Raw genomic sequence first — 13,018 nt, forward strand, 5'->3', positions numbered from 1 at the left:
ACAGTACTTGCTGCAACTACCAATGAAAACGTGATGCTGAGTGTTTGAATCCACTGCCAGTTTTGCTGCATAAAAGAAAGCAGGACTGAGACTCTGGAGTCAGGAAGCTGTGCCTTAGACAACACTGCTCTGGAGAGAAGAATCAGCATCCAAAGTTGCCATGGCAGCATGACACTGCATAACTGCCAGGGAAACAGGGTCTCATCTGGGGAGAGAAGCCTCAGCCTTACCTCAGTAAAACATCGCAATGGGACTACACTGAATAGAAGAATTATTCAGGGGTATTATATTTTGTCTGTTGATTTTTAAATGAATGGTTTTTAGACATACAACAGCCTCTTCTCAGATAATACAGTTATAATCTTCACAACTGTTAAGTTTGGTGGATGGGAAATAACAGAGAGTCCCAACACAGCAAAGTCCAGAAAAGTCCCCCCACACACAACCAGAAGCAGCAAGTTCTGATTATGGCTTATAAAATAAGGGAGGTAAATGAAGAGGACTAAGGGACAAGCCTGAAAAACTTATTTTACATGTGTCGTTGACATGGACAAGGCATTTTTGTTAAAAAAAAGTAAAGCAGAGACTAAAAGTAATTTTTAGTATGGTAAAATTTGAGTTAAATGTCTAACTGGTGCAACAATTTCAGCATCAACATGCAAAAAATCACACCTAAAAAGAGTCATAAACACCCATCATAAAAATATAACTAAGTGGGTGCTCTTGGAAAATGAATTTGTACAGGTATTTCTTAGAGAGTTAGTCCCCAGTGCTGCAGCAACTCTAAGCTAAGAGCTGAAAAAAACAGAATGTGTCAAAGAAGAGGCAATTGGTAATATATTGGAGAAGACCAAATAAGGCACTGGGATGCACAGGTATGTACTGGATATACACATTGAAGCCTGTTGTAGCTGTATCTTTGACCTGCCACTATGGGCTTTGTCTCCATTTAATAAAATAACGTTGAAAAACCAGGTGACTTATACTTGCAAGTAGGGCAAATTAGCTCATAGCAGCAGAAAGGGTGGTTTAATTTTCCAGGTTTCTCAGTGATGACTTGAGCAGGTGTTCTAGTAGTGTCTCTTTTCAACCTGGACCTGGCCTGTGCTGCTGCCAGCCAAGCTCTGCCAGTAGGATTATGCAAGGGAACACAAGGCCAAATGACTGTGACAGGATTTCCCTATCTCTGCTGTCCACACACATTTGTATTTTCTTACCTGGAACATTTGATTTTTTTGGTGGCTGTGGTTCAGCAAAAAAGCTGAATTAGAAAAGGCAAGTTATGCCTTTGCATTTCCCACTGACTTGTATGCCTGGACTCTGTTGTGTTGTCTCCATAGGCTTCAGCTTCCAGGGGTATCTGACAAAGTCCAGGAGAGACAACTCTGCAGAGGAGGGCTCTTCATGCCAATATTTCAAAAGGAAAATCATTTGGGCCGACATGAATACCAAAGATACAAAGCACCAAAAGTTTTAAGCCCTCACCGAGCTTTTCACCTCAAGACCAATGTGCACTAAGCAAAACTGTCTTCAGTCTCTCCACCTCTGCTCAAAGCCATTCATGTGCCTTAGGTAAACACTGCTGCAATGCCACAATTACATACATTTACAACAATATGGAGTTAAAAACTAAATTAAAGGAAGGGGAAGGGGAAAACATGAAAAAATGTGTTTTGGCACAGTGCTGAAGATTGCTAAAAGTCTTTAATAATCAACAAGGCAGAAAGTCCTGGGGTTACATGAAAACATGGAAAGGATTCCTGGCTTCAGCCTACTATTGATCTATTACATGGCTCATATAGTGACTTAATATTGTCATTCTCTATTTACTTCCACATGTGAAAGCAGCTGTAATAACATTTATTATGGTTTGTAAAGGTTAATCACCTTATCAGGAACAATACTGACAATACAGGACTGCAAGACCCAAAGTATAGTTAGCTCAATTTACTTGCTTGGAGTTATCTCATTTTATTCCTTACTTGCCAGTGATTTTGTCAGGGAATAAACTCCTATGATGGGCAGGACATATTCAGAGACTGATTATGTGAAATATCAGGAAGAAATTAAAATAAACAACCACAAAACCATGACTCAGCAGTCTGGCTAGCATCTCCCAGGAAGCTTGAAAGTCTGTAAACATATTTTCAGTTGCCAAAAGACACTTCAAACAAATAGAAGGCTTTTGGAACCCATTGCTTAGTTTCTTCATTCTAGTCACAAAATAAAGCATGAAAGGAGTTCATCTGGAAAATGTGCTGCTAACATGCTCCAGTGGCTGGCTCTTGAGAACAAAGGTTTCTGTTCACAGTGCTTATAACCAGCTCTCAATTAAGTTAGTTTCTTCTATTCTCTATTAGGCAAGACAACAGAGCTTATAAATCATAAATAAATGAGACTATAAGGACAGACTATATTTTGCACATTCACCTTTGAAGCACAGAATTTGAGTGCTGGTGAGACCTACAAATCTCTGAGACAGGAGCAGATTCCCTTCCAAATTATATATCTATGCAAAAATAATCACAGCCTTTAATGCTACCTTCTTAATTCACAGTTAAATGAGGACACTGTTTTTTTGTTCAAATGCCAGTGAAATTACTTCCAGTGTAAGCTAGATTTGCTCTAAGAAAGTTGGTTTTTTTTCTGACATTGATGTGTAAATATAACAAATACCTACAGGTAAAGACTGCATCTACATTCTTTTGTCTAAAGTGCCTTAAACTACTTCCCAATTAATGGGAGTGGTTGGAGAGTTACCTGCAAGCACTGTAGGAAACAATTTACCTAGAAATGCATGTCTTCATATAAAATTCAGAAGACTTTTTCTTCATGCCTTTTTTCTTGTTTTCTTCATTCCAATGAGAATCCTTTTCTCTTTCTACTACATCAACCCTACACGGTAAATCCTTTTCCCAGTTTGGATTTGAGAGCAGGGGGATGGGACACACTGGAAAGCATGCTAAAATAACACTTCATATTGGAAACATTCCCTCCTCCCATAGCTCAGTCAAAGCAATGTAAACCTCCAGGTGCTTGTTGCTGTTAGCAACAAGCATATTCATATTCTCCAGGTATATTTTTTCCTCACTTTATTTTGCTTCCAGCATCATAAAGTTGCCAAACATCTTCTTCCTCCTTGTTTCTCAAAAATTTTCCAGCTACTAACAATACTGCCTTCTGTATAAACTTGTTATTTTACATTCCAGAAGAACAGTCTGAAAGAACAAATAGCACCTGTTTATACTAGCATTTCTTTTGGAAAGAATATGTGTGCATGTACGTTATGCATCTATGAGTAGGTTTTTGTGTATATATATATATATATATATATATATATACATATATGCACAAAAGCATACAGAAACATGTACACACATGTGTTCTAAAGCAATTTATCTGTCAGGTAACCTCTTTATACATAATAAATGTAATATGAAACAGAGAGAACGTACATTGAACATACTTTTGAGGTGAAAAAAATTTATTTTATGAAGGAAGGGGGGCTTCAGAGACTAATACTAGAAGGTGAACCCTTTAAGAATACTTTATCATACTGCTGTAATGGGAAAAGTTGTTTCCAGAGATGGCAAAGAAAATGAAAAGACAGTGAAATATCTGTAGGCCAGTGCTGGAAAAGAAGGAAATACCATCTAGGTACAAATCTTGAAAAACAGAGACTTAAAAGTGGGGTTGACAAATTGGATTGCATTAACAACAATGAAGCCCTAGCTTAAGACCCCAGGTTTTGATTGCATGCCATTCTTCAAACTGAGAAATTTTTACAACAAAACACATTATATGGATTAACCTGGTTTACCTATAGGTTTAATACTGTCAGAAATGGGTTTTTGTGGAAAACCTTACAGCCAAAAAGTGCGTAAGAGAGCCTTGAAATATTGAATGCCTAGAGAGTGCCTGTAAACAAAAATAGCAAGGCTTCTTCACACAGGAGAATTGCTGGAAGCTACAACCATTTGCAACCTTACCTGCAGTTCTTGAAGCAGAGTTTATCTTCCCTGCTAAAACTGGCAACACAGTGTCTCAGACATCAGACTCCACGGTCCTGAGGTTTCCTAAGCTGGAGTGGCTCTGCTCTGGGGGTGAGTGTGGAGCTGTAAGTCTCTGCACCTGCAATGATGCTACAGGCTGCAGAGTGATGCTCAAGTGTCTGTGACACTTGGATTATTTAGCTCCACATGGATTATTTAGCTCTTTGGAAACAAAATTCTTTCTCAACATCTTTCTCAACAATTCTTTCTCAAAACTATGGTACCTACAGGAATATTTACCAGAAGGCCTAGGATCTTCAAAATTGCCTAGATGAAAATCATCTTTCTGCTTGCTTTTCCTCTTATTCTCCCACCACCTCCCAAAAAAAATGTGTCTGGGAAAAAACAAGCACAGCTAACTTTCTTCATCTCCCTTCTCTAAAGCCATTCATAGACTGCCCTCCCTCCTGCCTTGTTTCAAGGCAGGCTGCTAGGCCAATTGCTAGGGAGCTGAAAGTCAAGGATGGCAGCTTTGGCATGTCCAGTAACAATCCCCCATGCTTGCTGAATGGTGAATTACCTCAAGACAGTCTGTTCTTTCTTTCCTGTTTTTCCGGACTGATTTCCATTCAATTAACTGCTTCATACTTGCACAATAAACAACTCCAAGGCTTGCCCAAATACAGCGCTCACTTCTGCAATAACATTCGTCAGTCACACCTGCATTTTCTACCACTGTGTTTTTGCCTTCTCGGCATGAATAGTACTTCATTTGCAACATCTTGCAGAGCAAACATGGATTTTGGCTCGTTTTGGCTGATCATGACTTGCAGCAGGCTGCTCAGAGAGGAGAGGGTTCGTGGCAGCTGAACCATAGGCATGATGAGCATATCACATGGGGAGAAAGCAGTGACCATTCCAGCCCATGGGCAACGGGTTGTTTTAAGCAAGAGGCAAACAAGAAACAACAAGGAAGCAGAAGAGTCATACAACATTAAGCACCTTCTAAGTGCACAACAGAAGGATAGATGGGAGAAATCTCTGCCAGCCAAAGGAGCATGTAGCAGTGACAGTGTACTTCCATACCATGCAAATGTCTGTGTGGAGACTGACACAATGGAGCTCCTAGTATGGACTTTCTGAGGGCCTTAGAGCAGCAGCATTTCCTCATCTCACACCCAAGAATCTCTCCCAGTGAGGATGCAATGATGACTTTCTGAACTGGTTAAAGTTTTTTGATAGTACACAAGTGTTGCCTCCACAAAAGCCTGTGCATCTCCTAATGGTGCATCATGTCTGCCTCAACCCTGCTGTTACTGAACAAAAACATCCAGCAACCCTTCAGCAGATGAGTTTTTCAAAAGATGATCAGTAGGCCATGGGAAAAAGTGCACTAGTTACTTAACAAGACCTAATTCCATTGGTCTGAAAAAATTCTTGTTTCTCACAGAAATTTAACTTTGCTTTGCCTATCTTCCAAAATTTTTTAAATCTCATAATTTGTATAATAGCAGTGGAAAAATAGTCTCGTGACTCTGTTATCAGGCCATTTTATGTAACATGCTTGCAGTGAATGATTAAACAAAAAGATTATTGCTTAGTAAGTTTTGAGTTTTTGCCCAGAAATTATGCATGCAGAGCCAAACACTACCGTTGATGTTGAAGCACTTTTGAAAGGATTAACTCAAGGAGACAGTGCCAAAATTCATCCTTTGAATAGGGAGGTGTGCTTCCCATTGAAATGTCAGGGGCAAAGTCAACATTGATTTGAAACTTGACTCAAAATGCACCAAGAGCGTCATTCTCCTGTTGCTTTAGAGATCAGGACTAGTGTACACTGAAGGACAAATATGTGGTAATGAAGGTGGCAATGGCCACGGTTTGGGCAAAAGGGGATGCGTAAGTTCATGCCTTTGACAGTTCTCTTTGTGTTCCCTTTATGAAAATTGTAAACATTCATGTGACCCACTAGGCTGTTCTGGAATAATTTACATCTTTAATGCTATGAGTGCTGTTAACAGAGATTTCATTATTTAAGTTTCAAATGGTCCCTGAGTTGCTGATTCCTTAACAATTTTCAGATCAAAATTTCTGTTATAAATACTTGGGCATACACTCTCGCAGAAGAATTGACAAGGTTCTCTATTATTTAAAAAATATGGGGGTTTAGTGCCAGCTCAAAAAATGTTGTGAAAAGCAAAACCAAAATTAACTACAAATGCCACTGCAGATTTTATAACTAATTATCTTTATTAAATGTTTTTGCAATTTGCTCAAGTCTAATGGAATGACTTGTCTGTACTTGTCAGTTAATTCTGAGCAAGACAGAGTAAACATACATTGCAATAACTGTTGCAGAATAACTCATGTGTGAAAACCTGTTCTGGAATCAGTCTGTCTCATTCCATTTTAGATTAATTTGCTCACTCAGAAAGGAAGAATTCGGGATCTGACACATATCAGAATTAATATCTCTTTTTCAGATGTACTTGAGTTTGATATTTTCTCTCAAAGTTCTTCCTTTTCCAGTAGACCTTTTGGTATACATTTAATTTAGTTCTGCAGTGAGGATAAAAGGAATAATAAAAGAGAAGGGAGTTCTTCTGGAGAACATCTTATTGATTAATTCCTGCTGACATCCTTGAATTCTACAGCAGCTATTGTAACTAATGTTCTTAGGGTATCTGTACCTTTAGGTTCAGAACTTCAGGACCACAGTAGCCAAGACCCTTTTTTGTTTTGCATAGCAGACTCTGTCTCAGTATCTCTGAAAGGAGTAGGGAGAGGGCCAGCTTGGACACTACAGCTGCACAATGAATGACCACAACATCCAATAACATTATTTTTAGAGATATCCATAGTTTTGCTCAAAATTTTGGCTGCCATAGTCTTATAGAGACTCTGAAAACAGCGATGATTACACTTTGAATCAGAATCAGTGGCTCTTTAGACAGTGGTTTTTTGCCTGAAAAAGAGATTAGAAATTAGCTCATTTCCAGCACCATCTAGCAGGCCAGAACAGCTTACACAATAACTTTTAACTCCCATAGAGTGGGATGGTCAACCTCCTCCAAGGGGGCTCATAAAGTCAAAAAGGAAATATTCCTCTGTGTATGCAGCCACTCTTTCTGTTGGGATTGTTTGAACAACAACAACAAAAAAATAATTAAAAAAAAAATATATATAAAAGAAACACAATAAAAATTCAATATAGTGTCAATCGATGACTTCATATCATTCAAGGCAGCCTGTATTTCTTTTCCTTGGCTCTAGTTCTGACAGTGCTAAAAGCTGGTGCTCTGAACAAAATGGGTGATTGTATCCTAGCCCTGGATTAGCCAGGCAGGAAGCCCATTTTTCATTACCGTGCTCTTGACCACAAAGCATACACCTGGGGTGAGGATTTGATGTGACAATTTTAGGCTGGCTACTACTAGATCAAAACCAATGTGGCCACAAGCCACCCTGAGCTGATTCAGTATATTGTCAGCTTATTAAATTCTGGGGACAGAGAGAGTGGAAATTTTGAAAAATATTATACTGGATGAAGTTTATACTGTCCTGGTGAAGATAGCATAGAGTCTATAAACTCTAAGTGATGTGCTTTTGTGAATTTGACAGAAATTCAGTCATCAAGTGTATTCATCTCATCTCTGTGGAATCATGGCTCCAGAATGCTTCAGAAGTGAACAGAGCCAGTATCTGGTCCTGGATGATGTGCCCTGAGGCCAGTAGTTAGATACCAGTCTGACACAGATGCCCAAAAAAAGGCATCCAGTACCCTGGAAAAACTGCAAGTATAAATCACCACATGAGGATTTAGGTGATCCTCAGACTGTGCTGATGAAGAATGCTGCTGCAGGTGACACTCAAAGCACGTTCACTGCTTTGAACATGCCAAGGATGATGATTTTTAGTGTAAGACAATAAAATGAGAAAGAGATATAGCATCTCTGGAAGTGTCTCTACACTTCAGCAGCAGTACTGGGTGTAAAATGGCCAGCAGCAAACAGTGCACTTTAAGACACATAAAATCTCAGTATGTGACAACAGTTACATTACTTACCTAGGTATGTTAGCACTTGAAAACCTGCACGGCTTGTGTAGGGAGCCACTGTAAGGAATTTCAAATAACCTGTATGTGCTAGCCTGTATTTCACACAAAAATATCCAGCCAGAGCATGATACAGACTGAACTCAGGGACATGGAATAACAGCAGGAGCTCTTCACTGATGTTTCACTAAATATTCACTAATTTACAATACATAGTAGGATAAATCTAAAAGAGATGCGATATTTCAGATTATGAGAGACTATCAACATTGCTTATGACTTCTGCAGATAAATGTCTTGATACCTGTCCTGCATTAATTCCTTTCCTCCATGGACTGTTCATTTTTAAAATGCTGGGAAGCACTTTTCCTCAGGAATCTGAGCATTTCAAAGGAGAAACCTCGCAGAGTAAGAGAGACAGAGAGAAGAGTGTGCATGTCCATCCTGAAACATGCATGTAAATATTTGAACCATACAGAGCTTTCCACATGAAAGGATTTATCAAGCTTCTGCTTGCTCATCAGCTCTATTGAGAAAATCTTAAATTTGTTAGGATGTATCATATTCCCAGATGGTATAAATTACCACGGCATTTGTGGCCTCAGTGAAGTCGTGCAAGTCATAACAGCCTTGGATCAGTATCTTCATTTGCAGTCCTTCATCCCCTGTCCCATGCATTCAAACAACTGTATGAAACACACAGTGTTTTACACCCAAAGTACACAGATAGCCTGAAGTACAAACCCACGGTCCATCTGTTTGCAGCAGCTCAAACACTCTCAGGTTATGCTATCTTGCACTAATCTAACATAAAAAAGAAGTACCAACACAATTTTAAAAATGGTTGAAAGAGTTATAAGTTTGGCTTGCAAACAAGCACCATGCTGAATCCACTTTGTTCCTAGCAGCAATTTTTTTTGGTGCGCAAGATCTTTACAGAACTTGTATTTTCCCTCCGGTTTTCTGATTGTCAATGTCATACAAGAGAACAACCTCTACTATTCTGTAAAATCTACTTGATTCATTCTTTGCTAGACACAAATTACCAAAATTATGAGTCAAGATCTCCAATAATCACCATATTCTCAAAAAATTTTGTAACGTATTAGAATATTTATTTGTCATTTACTGTCATTTATTTGTTATTTGACATTTATTTGTCAAAAGACTTATGTGAAGCCACTTCAGAAACCTTTTTTCAGAAAAAAATCATCTAGCTCCATGAACATAATCAAAGCAACACTTTCTGGAGAAACACACTTTGAAAGAACACATTTAAACCAGTACATTTTAAAATCTGGGTAAAGAACTTTTCCTATGTGCAATACTTAGTCTGTTAAACTTAGAACTGCTATTCCACATACCTATGATCAATTTGAAAAGCAAAAAACACCCTTCAGAGCCATAGCATTAGGCTAAGCCTCACTTCCTAAATCCCCCACACCCCTTGTCATGCCCACACAGAATCTGCTGTAGAGTTAGGTGTCTGCTGCACTCCACAGGATTACTCTCTCCCAGTGCTGTTCAAGGGGATCAAATATTTCTCTGCCCTCGCAGGCACCCAGCCCTCCTTGCATCAGCCCTCTGGCAAACCATCACAACGCCTCACGTGCTCTGGAGCACGCGGTTTGTCAGGCAAATCCGTATCTGCTCAGTGCTGAAAGCTCTTCACTGCCACGCTCAGAGAAACCAAAGAGCCACCAGGAGAAACTCCTGGCTGCCTATGAAGCCCCCAGGCCAGAGGGGCTGTCAGGATGACAGAGGCTACCTGGAAAAACACAACAGGCTCTGCTCTATGAAAAGCAGAAATGGTTTCACTGAAGCAACTGCTCCCTCCGAAACATCACTGCCTTGCAGGCAGCCATGGGGCCACCAGGCCTGGAGGTGGCCAGGGCACGTATTCTTCCCCACCACAGCCCCAGGATACTGTTTTAGAAGCTTCTACTCTTTGCTCTGGTGTACCCCAAATTCCCTCCTGGAAGGTTTTTTCTGTTTTAGTTAGGCTGGTAAGGAGAAGAAACTTCTTCAATGTAAACAACCACATTCACTATCAGCAGTGCAGGAACAGCCTGTTTCTTTTCAGCTGGAAATAAAGGCCAGATAACTTTTTACTCTCTCTATTGTTAGCAGAGCCTGCAAACATTTCTGGATAAAACAGTTCAGCTGTCTGTCCTATTAAGTTCTCATGGTGTGCTGCACACATGATGATGGTCCACAGGCCTGGATAAAATTAGGGAGTTGGTGCAAGTACACCCTTTCTAAGTGACAGATTGGATGCACTCATCCTGCTTTTGGAGGCTAACACTGATGTGAGCCATTCTGGGTCACGGGAACAGGTGACAAATTATTAGGAGTTTTTATATTTTAGTACAAAACTACAAGGTCATTTGGACCCTTACATCTTTTACTATTCTTATTTCTGTTTCTTTTAAGAGTGAAAATATAGGCCTTAAGTCCTTCTGCAATTGTTGGTCTAACTTTACGGGGAAATTTACAAGTTAGTATAGAAACACTTGGTTTTTTTTAAATTTTTAAAAGTGAACCTGAGTCTCAGAAAAATGTGGGTCTCAAAGCAAACTTTGTTGATTGACACCATGTCTAATTTTATTATAAAGCAAATTATGCAACAGGATAACCTGCTTACTGTGTGGGTTGAGTCACCTTCACCACAGGAAGGGGTTTCACAGGAGGTGACATAACATCCTTGTAGGCTTACAGAATTAGTGACTGTGCTTTGATTGTGTAATAGGAACAATGCTGGACTGGAACACAGAGAGGACATCACCTAAGCTCTGGGTATGTGATTTCTGTTTTCATACTGCAAAGCCCCCAGGAACAGGGAAAACAAACATAAAATTACTTGTAAGAAAACCTACACATTGTTTGTATTCCTCAAAATTGTGCAGTAATCAGGTTTTCTGGAGCACTTATTAGACAGCTAGTAACATGTGAACCAGCAGTCTAAAATTACTGACCTTGCTTTTTTTCCCCTCCCCAGTTCATAAGTTCTTGAACCATCTTGGTACTGCAAAGGTTCAGTGATGCCTGTGCCCTTCAGGAGCAGCAAGGTTTTGACCCCACTCATGCAAGAATTTAATGGAATCTGTAGTCACAAAAGCTGACCCTTCTCCCAGCCTGTGTGTGATTCAGGGTAACCAGAGGGCAGAGGGAGCAGTGGCCAGCAGATAGACCCTGCAGAGGTGGCCAGAGCATGACCCAAGAACTATTCCCCATGAGCTGTCATTTAGCTGTTTTAGCTGTTTTGCTTCATTTAGCTGTTGCAAGCGCTTTCGCTTGATGTTTAATTTCTTACTGAACCTTGAGCGACCTGGTAGGACAAATTACATCAACCATAAGTAATCATTTGTTTGTAGCTAGTTACCAGGTAGCTTAGTCAATAATAACAAAAAAAGCAAAACCACTCAATAAATACTCTTTACCTGAATTTAAAGGGTGTCCTTTTTTGTGTCTTTGATGATTGAGGAAATTAATAAGCAGCATGGAAAACGTGGACGTTATTGTGGAGCAGAGCTATAAATATGTAAATAATCATATATGTGGATTTCTATCAATTATGGTTTGTACCAGTTGCTGGTCTTGCTGCTTGACCCTGTTTTGTCAGACTTAATCCAGAGTTATCCTGCTGCAAATTTTGTCTCTGATCTCTCCCTCTTCCTGCTTTCTTGTTTTAAAACAAGTATCTGAAAGCAGCACTTTTCATGGTGGGTCCTGAGGTACAGAATTACCTTCTGCTGACATACAGTTCATTTTTCCAATCCCAGTTTCCAAAAAATATCAATATTATCTATCTATCCATCTATATGTCTGTCTGTCTACTCAAAGATGCATTACTGTGATCCATGGTAACTCCAGTTCCTTTCTCCATTGTTTCTTCAACTTACTTCTATTGATTTTCTATGCTTTTCAAATAAATGCTCCAGTTTAGCTAGAGGGTTTAGGCATGAGGTAGGATGGAATGTATTCATAAATCAAATCAGGTAACCCTAACTATTTTCTGGTCCTTTACTCCTATGAATTTCCTTAGGGTTTATCAGAATAATATTAAGTGGCTGCATCCCACTATCGAATTGCTGTATGAAGTTCCATCGAAAATTTCTGGGGAACTGTCATTTTTGTGTTTAGTTGTGTAGTACCTGGAACATCAAAATCCTAATATAGACTTATGGTTCCTACAACTGTTACTAAAATACAAAGAGTAATCTCTGCTAAATGTCAGTCTCTGCAGTACACTGCTAAAAACCAATCTGGTTTTAAATACCAAAATGAAAGCAGAAATTGTGTTTTTAGACAAATACCACAGTTTCCTGGATTATATAATTTGCATTGCATTTCTGCATGTCACCAGGAAGCCCAATTCAGTACTGTTCACACTGCATTAGATTAGATGTAAATTATGAAGAGATAATCAAACTTCAAAGCTCTTAAAGAAGAATTCCTGTAATTTGGTTCATGTGATCTAAAACAGTTTGCCTGATTTTAGGACAGGGTAGCTAGTTTCAGTCTTTATTCTGAATCATAGCAAGTCTTCTACAAAAATACCCAGGAATTTTCCCAGACACCTGGAAACATTGGTAGAACTAGGATGCCAGGAACATAGATACCAGGAGAGGAAAAGCCCATGTCTTGCCTGAAAAGAGTTAAATAATAGTTCCATAAAGTACAGGGCAGAGGTACATCAACAGCCCTTATGCAGGAATGACCTGCCAATAAAATTCCTGATCAAAACAGTTCCAAAACCATGCAACCAGTTCCAGGCCCTGAGAGGCATGTAAGACTGAAATGTGGTGAGAAGGAATCACTACAAAAATCCTGTTCTGTGCAGGAGTCTTTAAATGAGAGAGCCATCTCTCTTAGCTGCCTTATTATTATGTTGGAACTATGACAACTCTGTTTAAAGAATAGATTTTGCTTCGGAAACTGCTTTGTCAAACCGAACACATTTGTTCAAACT

Source organism: Lonchura striata, chromosome 4 (assembly GCF_046129695.1).
Source record: "Lonchura striata isolate bLonStr1 chromosome 4, bLonStr1.mat, whole genome shotgun sequence".
Classification (NCBI taxonomy): domain Eukaryota; kingdom Metazoa; phylum Chordata; class Aves; order Passeriformes; family Estrildidae; genus Lonchura; species Lonchura striata.